A 9,957-nucleotide genomic window follows, 5' to 3' on the forward strand; every position below is an offset into this window, starting at 1 on the left:
GTCACAGGCAACCCCCAGACTTAATGAATTGGAATTTCTGGGTGCAGGACCTAAGAATTTCCACTTCTGTATACATCAAGGCTTTTGTATAACCTCAAATATAGACAAAGTTCTCATAATCTTTGATTCCCAGTATCAGTTATGGAAAATGTGAAGTTTTTCTAATGCCAACTTAATCATTCTTGCTGTTAAACGAAAAGGATCTCTTTCATTATTACTATTACTGAAGGTTTTTTTAAAAGACTAAATTTGTTGAAACTTTCAGCCAGGGTACTACTGTAATAAGATTTCTTTTGCCCCCTTTGCTTTTTTTTTTTTTAACATAATTTGAACATTTGTAACTATTTTTCATTAAAACTATTTCAGTAATAACCATTTTCCTCCCATTTTCTCAAATACCAATGGCCTACAAAACTTGTATAAACATTTTTAGATGAAAGATGCAAGTTAAGAGACACAATTATTGGGAAGGACAGGAGATTTTATTTGTGTGTTACATTTAACATATTTCCCCCCTAATGAATAGATGATAAACTGCCTTTTTATGGTGTTTTAGGTAAAAGGACTGTCTTCGGTGAAAGTGGTGTAACCACCTAAATAAGGATTATCTTTCATCTTCCACTTCGTAAGTATATTTTAATATTTTTAATCTGTGTGCATGGGATAATAAAAAACATCAACTGCTTCAATAAGTGAATTAAACAAAAAGACAGTTTTGAGAGCTGAGAGAAGTATAAAAAACATCAACCAAGAACAAGTCTAATGGACTCCTCCCTCCCTTTTCTACCTTCTTTCACCTCCTATTATTACATGTAAGTGTAAAGGGGTTCATCTTAACGGATTCCTGCTTCCAACTATGTGGAAAGTGAATTGGAATCATTTGGAATATTCTGAAACCTTACTGTAATCATGAACACAAAGATGTAAAAAGATGTTGAAACATCTGTTTTCCAGATCAAGAGTATCACCCAGATAGTTGGGGGGAAAAAGTCTTCCATTAGCTCGCCTTTAATCTAATTAGCAAATACATGTCATTCTAAAAGATTCTGGTAACCATTGCTCAGAGGGAGAACAATCCAGAAAAGAAACACAAAAAGGATATTTTCAGCACCATGAAATTTAAGGACTAACAGAACTATGGTAAGAAAGATAATGATAAAGCTCATGCATTTAAGACTTTTATGTGGTTGGGCTCAGAGTTTTTTTTACTTCATTTTATGACAAGTAAATAGTTGAGTAACAAGAAGAAAATAATATTACCTTCAAAGATTTTCCACAGAAAAAATATTTCCCTGTGAAAATACCAAGATCTTTCCTGACCAAGAGGATTGGAATGTCAAGGGTTCAAATGCACTCACTGAGCATTTATTTCTATTTTGAATTTCCCTAAACTGTTTGCCTCAACATATCCTCCCAACATTTTTGAGAGAGGTCAAGGGTTTAAGAGGCCCTGGGGTTTAAGCTAACAATTCTGGTTCACAAACATATCTCATGTCAAAAGTTGAGTGTGCTATAGAAAGTGAAGTTGCTCAGTCATATCCGACTCTTTGCGATCCCGTGGACTGAAGCCCACCAGGCTCCTCCGTCCATGGGATTCTCCAGGCAAGAATACTGGAGTGGGTTGCCGTTCCCTTCTCCAGGAGATCTTCCCGACCCAGGGATTGAACCCGGGTCTCCTGCATTGGAGGCAGACGCTTTACCGTCTGAGCCACCAGGGAAGTCTTGAGTGTGCCATAGCTGAACATAAAATGGCCACATCTGTTAGGCTGCCTGGTGATTTTACTTGCAGTATCCAGCACATTGGGCTATTACAGTGCTCCAGCAGTAAAAGGTATCATTGTAACCTGATTCTATTTTCTTTTATTGAGAATCAGTTTTGTGTTTGGTTCACAGCTATTCATAACTAAACTTTGAGTTTTTCCACCAGAGTCTTGATGCCTGTTTCCAAAACAAATACTGTGCCTTAAAATTGGCCTACACAGATATTTTCCTTAACTGAAGAGTGAAAGATTTTTACCCCAATTTATTCATTTTTGTTTCTGTATTGTTTTAATGTACCTGACATGTGTGATCTTATGCATATATACACCATATCTCTCCCCACAATCCTCAGGCATGTCACATCTTCAGACTTCTACTAATGTGCTTGGCATATTTTCAGGCCAAGGTGAAATCTGAATTTGCATACTCAAGACTTCCCAGAAACTCTCAGCTGCTCTGATGTCCTCACTTCTTTACCCCCACCTCTGTATTGCTCTGGGTATCATTGGGTCCATGAAGTTATCTGCATTTGATTAACTGAGTGGAAGAGGAGATAGGCCTCTGAAGGAGGATCTCAAATACATGAAGTTCATCTCTATTCTTTGTATTTCAGATGCATGATATTTGTAAATCACTTATTTCTAGTTGCACATCTGATAGAAGCTTTGCTTCCTCCGTATACACAAACCCGTTGTCACATATTATATCATGATGATAGAAATAATTGCAAAGGTAAAGTAAATGATGGCCGTGGTTACATTGTAAACAACTTAGTTAGAACAGGTGTTTGTTACGAGAGAATATGTAAGGAAAGGGTTTATTGACGTATGAGAGAGAGTTGTATCGAAATCAGGGCTATCATTCCATGTAAGAAGACCAGGTATGTATGCCCAAAGGCATAAGTGGTTTCAATCTATTCATACTGAGGATAATTTGGGGGCATAGGAATGAAAAAGCAGGATAGATGGTGAATCATACAAGTATCTTGGTAGAAAATTTCTCAGATCATCCTTTCATTTGGTAAAATTAATAAAAATCATTACACACATAAAGATGGAATTTGTCATGTGATATGGATGAGTAAAGTGCTTAAAATGATCACAAAATGTTCTTTTCACCAGGCCATCAAGCTCTTTCCCTTGTTTTTTCACATTTTCTTTTGTGTCCTTTAGTAACTTGGTTTTGGACTGTACTTGATTTATATCCTGTTAGTATCATGTACGGAGAAGGCAATGGCACCCCAGTCCAGTACTCTTGCCTGGAGAATCCCATGGACAGAGGAGCCTGGTAGGCTTCAGTCCATGGGGGTCTCAAAGGGTCGGACACGACTGAGCGACTTCACTTTCACTTTTCACTTTCATGCATTAGAGAAGGAAATGGCAACCCACTCCAGTGTTTTATCCTGGAGAATCCCAGGGATGGCGAGGCCTGGTGGGCTGCCTCTATGGGATCGCACCGAGTCAGACACAACTGAAGCGACTTAGCAGCAGTAGCATTCATTTTTGTAAAGGCCACTGCTTGAAGGACTCTGGACTTGTGTGTGCAATTGTGACTGCAATAAGTAGGGCACAATTCCTAGCATATATGATAGACTCCAGATCAAAATTTGTTGAATGAATGAAAAAAAAATAGTGGCTTTAGACTGAATTATGGTGGCAAATTTGCACATGCACACACACACACTTTTTTTTTTTTTTTTTTTACAATTACGGGGATGAACCGGAATTCTTTAAGATGTAAAGCTTAGTTCTGGAAAAGGGAATGGCAACCCACTCCAATATTCTTGCCTGGAAAATGGACAATATTCTTGCCTGGAGGTTAGAGTCCATGGGGTTGCAAAGAGTTGGACACAACTGAGTGAGCACCTCACTAAACTGGCGGGGGCGGTGCAGAAAAAAGATTTAAAGCTTAGTTCTAAATAGGGATGCCTCTATTGATATTTGACTATTATGCACCCCACCCCCCATAGGGTTCTCTGAATCTGAACTGGAGTACCTTTCCCTGTCCTTGCAGTGAGCTGCAGACACTTGATCTCTCAAGTGGAGATTGCCAAACTTTGCAGGCAGAAACCTGGTCTTATATCATCTTTGAAGTTCTCACTGCACCTAATTTAGGGCATACCCATAGAGAAGGTACTATTAGTACCCCCATTTTCAGATGAGGAAACTGAGGTTAAGCAACTGAAGTCATCTTAAGTTAAAGTCAGATAGTGGTGAAGACAGTGCTGGTGTCTGATCCCTGGCAGTGTGATGCCTGAGGCTCCTCTGTCTAGGGTAATGTATCAGAAAGGTAGCTGCTACCCTTTTTTTCCCCCAAAAAAGTAAGGTAAGTAGTCAACTATGAAATTAAAACTCAAAGAATAAGAGTAACAAAATAACTAAGTGTTCTAGACCTGCCAAGACATTGGAGTAACTTAGATAGAAATTATGAAACTGTATTATTTCTGTCCTGGGTATTTACTCAACAAGATCCAAGCACATAAATCCAGTTCAGGAGAGAGATTCAGGGGAATCATTTCCTTTTCCCTCTCTGTAGACACTACATCATTCAAGTGACAAGGAAGACCTAAAAGGGAACCTGTTGTGTGAAATTAGTAGTATGGATCAAACAGAGTGTGGCCAGTCCTCTGGAATTGCCTGAAACTCTCCAGTGAGAAGCAAAGGGAATTTTTCTCTAGTATGGTGATCCTCTCACAGCTGATGCCCCATCCTCTGTCTCTCTTCCTTCTGGCCAGTTTGCTTCTTGAAGCTAGGCAGAACGTCCATAAAGAAATGGGCATCCTCTGCCTCTCTACTTTCAATTATCAGTAGTTTGGGAAGCTTTGTGGAGTCTGCAGGACATAGGCCAGTTAGGAGAGAATCAGAGGGATGGGGGCAGTGGTGAGGGAAGAGACATACACATGGAGACAGTGAGACATGGAGAGACACGAAATGACACTGAAAGTCCTTGAGAATGTACTGACTTTAGAAAGCCTTTTAAAAACCAATCACTAATTCAATATGATGAATTACCTTAAAGTAGTTTGTAGAGTATTTCCTGAGAAGAACTGGAGGTCACTTCAAAATAAATAAATAAACCACAGCTCACGTGCTGATGTTTTATAGAGAAAAGGCAATTGCTAAAAATGACTGTCCAATTTCCATTACTTACTACAGTCATTAGAAACAAGGAATATGTATATTGATCTGAAGTGGTTCAAACAGTATTTTCTTTGTTCAAACCAATTTAGCTGGAGGAAAAGTCAAGAGTTTGCCTTATGTGGGGGCAGTGGGGGGGGGCATTGTGGAGAGAAAGAGATTCTTTACAGAAAGAACTGTTGTTTTTCTATCCTAGGGCCACTGACCTAAGAAAAATAACTGGGTTTCTATTAAAGCAAAGCAATTTTTGCCCCTGACCAAGCAATTTTTGCCCCTGATCACTATTGGTTTAACTCTAGGCCCTCAAGACTCAAAGTAGGTTTGGAATTAGCAATATCAGTACAATCTGGGCATACATTAGAAAGGTAGACTCTCTGGCCCCACCCCAGTCCTAACTGAATCATAATCTAGTTAATCATAATCATAATCATGAAACAATTCATATGCACATTGTTTGAGAAGTACTAGTCTAGACAAACATGAATGGTTATTTAAACATTTGATAGACAAAAGAGATGGTTAAATAAAGGAGGAAATACTATCTGATAAAAGCACTTTTGTCCAAAGATTTGTTGGTGTTGATAAACTTGCTCCTATCCACTTAAGCCAGGTTTGAAGTAAAAACTTAATAGGCCCATTCTGAAATGACTTTTACCAGCTCCAGCGTCCTCATGGTTGACTGAGCTCCCACAAATGGTTGCTGACTTTGTTTGTGTCCCCAGGTGAGCAGAAATGAGTGAACAAGCAGAAAAGAGCAGTTCCGTGCGAGAGAGACCTGCACGTCAAAGTTCTCCTGAGAAACCGAGCGAGAAGGAACTGAAGCAAATGAAATGGTTGGATCGGCAGTTAAAACAGTTGTCATTTCAAAATCCCGGGCCTCAGGTAGCCAACTTTAATCCTGAAGTAAGGCAGCAGATAAAGAAAGGGCAAATGGCAAAGAAGAATGAGCTTGTTCCTGAAAAACGTGAAGTCAACAAGTATGACGAAAAGGGCAGGCTCACCTTCAATAAGGCTGACCTGTGTGACTGCCTTGATGAAGGCTGCCTGGGTTGCTTCTACCCGTGCCCCAAGTGTAACTCCACCAAGTGCGGGCCCACTTGCCGCTGCAACCGCCGCTGGGCCTACGACACCATAGTCGATGAGAATGGGGAGGTCATCAGCAAGATGCCATTCGACCTCTCTGAATAGGACCAGCCCTCCAGGCTGATCAATTTTCTCTGCTTTGCAGTTAAACCAGCCGCTTTCTCCTGGATGAATTTTAGGACGGGGGGAAGAAAGTTTTAAAAATAGAGTTTAGACTAGTTAGTGTTCTCTGAAGCCGGTAAAGCGTCTGCCTGTAATGCAGGAGACCTGGGTTCGATTCCTGGGTTGGGAAGATCCCCTGGAGAAGGAAATGGCAATCCACTCCAGCACTCTTGCCTGGAAAGTCCCATAGACAGAGGAGCCTGACAGGCTACAGTCCATGGGGTCGCAAAGAGTCGGACACAACTGAGCCACTTCACTTTCACTTTCTCTAACCTTCCTGCTGTGATGACTCAAATTCCTCCTCTGGTAACCAGCAACTCCATTGCTACTCTCCTCTCAGATTAAAAATCCCTCTCCTCTTTGCTGGTACCTTAGGAGATAGAGTTTTAGGATTTTTAGAATTCTGTAGCTGAGAGCTTGTCTTGACATAGAACTTATGTTTATAATAGCTAGTTACCGTTAGGATCTTACACTTTATCAATTCTAAATCAGAATTGCCATTTGGATTGACTTGGCACTACATACTCATAGTCTCATCTTTTAGTGTTACTGTTTTAACAATATTAAAATGAAATTAAAAAAAAAAAAACTTTAATAGGCCCCATGGCCCCGTGGCCCAACATATGAGCACAAAAGCAGAGATTCAATTTAAGTGATATCCAAAATGCCAACTGGAAGCAGACTTCAAAGGACAAATTTTTATCTAAATGTTTCATACAAATCATTTTAAAGCATTTTTTTGGTGGCTAAGGTTACCAGCCACACAGAACTGACCAAGGTGGTACAAAATTCCTAAGACCTAAGTTGCATTTGGTTTTGTAGGTACAGGATTTGAGACAATTCAGCTAGAGTTTCTGCTGACCTCAGTGAAGATCCCATCTCAGAAGACTGCTGTGAAACATCTGGGCCGGGTTTGGCAGCTATTGCACAAAACTGTTTTTAGGGGAAAATCTCTATGAAAATGTTCACACCCACAGCGTCATCGGGAAAGTTTCTCTTCAGTCATCTTTGATATCAAGTTTTATTCAAATGATCTGTAAGGAGAAAATTGCTTTTTCCACTTTTCCATGTTTACTTCTCATGAACATTTAATTGCTTCTTCTGAAGCTTTGGATTCGGCACAAAGAGACTTTCCACTGAACACAGTTGTGCAGGCACTGGCTGAGGCTGCAGACGTAATGGGCTAAAAATAGACTGAAGGCCCCTATCTCCATCCCACCAAATGGCTATGTATGTTTACCCACTAGAAAATATTCACCTGAGACCTCAATATTTTGCCTCTGACTAACTCACCCGAAATCTCTGTGTGGCAAATTCATTAATAAAAATTATTAATTATTCATTAATAATTAATTTTAATTAATAAAAATTAATTAATTTTCCTTACTTTGATTTTTTTGTGTGTGTGAGAAAGTGTGTGTGTTTTAGACCCAAGAGAAAAAAATAAAACTTTTTCCCCCTTTCCTAAAGCAAATCCATATTTTGTTCTTTGGCAAATACCAATCACTTTCCATCAGAAATTCCTGATAGTGATATTAGGTTGGTGCAAAAGTTTTGCCTCATCCGCCATATTCCTGACCTTTTGCCAACCGCCCACCACTTCTTCAAGCATCCTGACAACGTTTTGTGGGGGGAAGGCTTCCACAACCAGCAGGAGGCAGAAAATGCTTTCCAAGAATTTAACCAAATCCTGAAGCACAGATTTTTTTTAAATTATTCATTAATTTTTTAAATTTATTTTTTAATTGAAGGATAATTGTTTTACATAATTTGTTGTTTTCTGTCAAACCTCAACATGAATCAGCCATAAGTATATGTATGTCCCCTCCCTCTTGAACCTCCCTCTCATCTCCCTCCCCATCCCACCCCTCTACGTTGGTACAGAGACCCTGTTTGAGATCCTGGAGATATACAGCAAAGTCCCTTTGGCTATCTATTTCACATATGGTAAAGTAAGTTTCCATGTTACTCTCGCCATACATCTCACCCTCTCCTGCCTTCTCCCCGTGTCCACGAGTCTGTTCTCTCTGTCTGTTTCTCCACTGCTGCCCTGCAAATAAATTCTTTGGTACCATCTTTCTAGATTCCATATATATGTGTTAGTATATGGTATTTATGTTTCTCTTTCTGACTGACTTCACTCTGTATAATAGGCTCTAGGTTCATCCACCTCATTGGAACTGACTCAGATGTGTTCCTTTTTATGGCTGAGTAATATTTCATTGTGTATATGTACCACGACTTCTTTATCCATTCATCTGTCGATGGACATCTAGGTTGCTTCCATGTCCTAGCTGTTTTAAATAGTGCTGCAGTGAACATTAGGGTACATGTGTCTTTTTCAATTTTGGTTTCCTCAGGGTATATGCCTAGCAGTGGGATTACAGGGTTATATGGTGGTTTTATTCCTAGTTTTTTAAGGAATCTCCATACTGTCTTCCATAGTGACTGTATTAATTTACATTCCCACCAACAGTGCAAGTGTTTATCCACACCCTCTCCTGTGTGTAGACATTTTGATGATGGCCATTCTGACCGGTGTGAGGTGATACTTCATTGTAGTTTGGATTTGCATTTCTCTCATAATGAGCAATATTGAGCATCTATTCATGTCTTTCTTAGCCATCTGTGTGTCTCCTTTGGAGAAATGTCTGTTTTGATCTTTTCCCACTTTTTAATTGGGTTGTTTTCTGCTATTGAGTTGTATGAATGAGCTGCTTGTATATTTTGGAAATTAATCCTTTGTCAGTTGTTTGATTTGCTATTATTTTCTCCCGTTCTGAGGGTTGTCTTTTCACCCTTCTTATAGTTTTGTTTGCTGTGCAAAAGCTTTTAAATTAATCAGGTCCCACTTGTTTACATTCATTTTTATTTCCATTCCTCTAGGAGGTGGGTCATAGAGGATCTTGCTTTATGATATTGAGTGTTCTGCCTGTGTTTTCCTCTAAGAGTTTTATATTTCCTGGTCTTATATTTAGATCTTTAATCCATTTTGAGTTTCTCTTTGTGTATGGTGTTAAGAACTGTTCTAATTTCATTCTTTTACATGTAGCTATCCAGTTTTCCCATCACTGCTTATTGAAGAGGTTGGCTTTGCCCCATTGTATATTCTTGCCTCCTGTCTTGTTCCATTGGTCTATATTTCTGTTTGTGAAGCACAGATTTTTATGCTACAGGAATAAACAAGCTTACTTCTTGTTGGAAAAAATCTGTTGATTATAATGGTTCCTATTTTGATTCATAAAGATGTGTTTGAGGTTAGTTATAATGATTTAAAATTCGTGGTCTGAAACCGCAATTACATTTGCAGCAACCTCATACTTTGCTTGTTTTTACAGGTCATCTTAGACCAAGAGTTTAAATAAAATGGGCTATCAAAATTAGTAGTTTTTCTTTTTAATGCTCAAACTGGTCTATCTAGCTTTGCTGAATTGGTGAAGATGGGCTTCAGAAGTACAAACTGAACTTTTCATTCTAGTCAAAGAACAATCTTGTGCTTCAAAGACCGGAACCCAGGGACTTCCCTGGCAGTCCAGTGGTTAAGACTCTGTGTTTCCAGCACAGGGGATGTGGGTTCAATCCCTGGTTGCAAAACTAAGGTTCTACATGCTGTGCAGCCAAAAAATATTTTTTTTTTAGTTTAAAAAAAGATGGGAACCAAAACTTTCTCAAAGCAATTCGTCTGAACCTACCTGGAATCTTTGCAGTGCAATAGTTGTTATCACTGTCCATTTACCTGCTGAAGTGCCCTTTGCATTTGAAAAGCAAAGAGGTAACTGTGTTACCATGTTCACAAAACTACGAGAGAAAGGTT

At 39.2% G+C, this 9,957-nt stretch overlaps 1 non-coding gene and 1 pseudogene across 1 annotated transcript; one reads left to right on the plus strand and one right to left on the minus strand.

The window, feature by feature from the left end:
* The first annotated feature begins 558 nt into the window (after window positions 1–558).
* LOC139181064 (ARL14 effector protein-like pseudogene) lies at window positions 559–7,447 on the plus strand (annotated as a pseudogene).
* TRNAW-CCA (transfer RNA tryptophan (anticodon CCA)) lies at window positions 1,647–1,718 on the minus strand. The gene has a single exon. It is a non-coding gene; the product is annotated as a tRNA-Trp (tRNA).
* Window positions 7,448–9,957: the final 2,510 nt, after the last annotated feature.

This window comes from Bos indicus, chromosome X (genome assembly GCF_029378745.1).
Source record: "Bos indicus isolate NIAB-ARS_2022 breed Sahiwal x Tharparkar chromosome X, NIAB-ARS_B.indTharparkar_mat_pri_1.0, whole genome shotgun sequence".
Classification (NCBI taxonomy): domain Eukaryota; kingdom Metazoa; phylum Chordata; class Mammalia; order Artiodactyla; family Bovidae; genus Bos; species Bos indicus.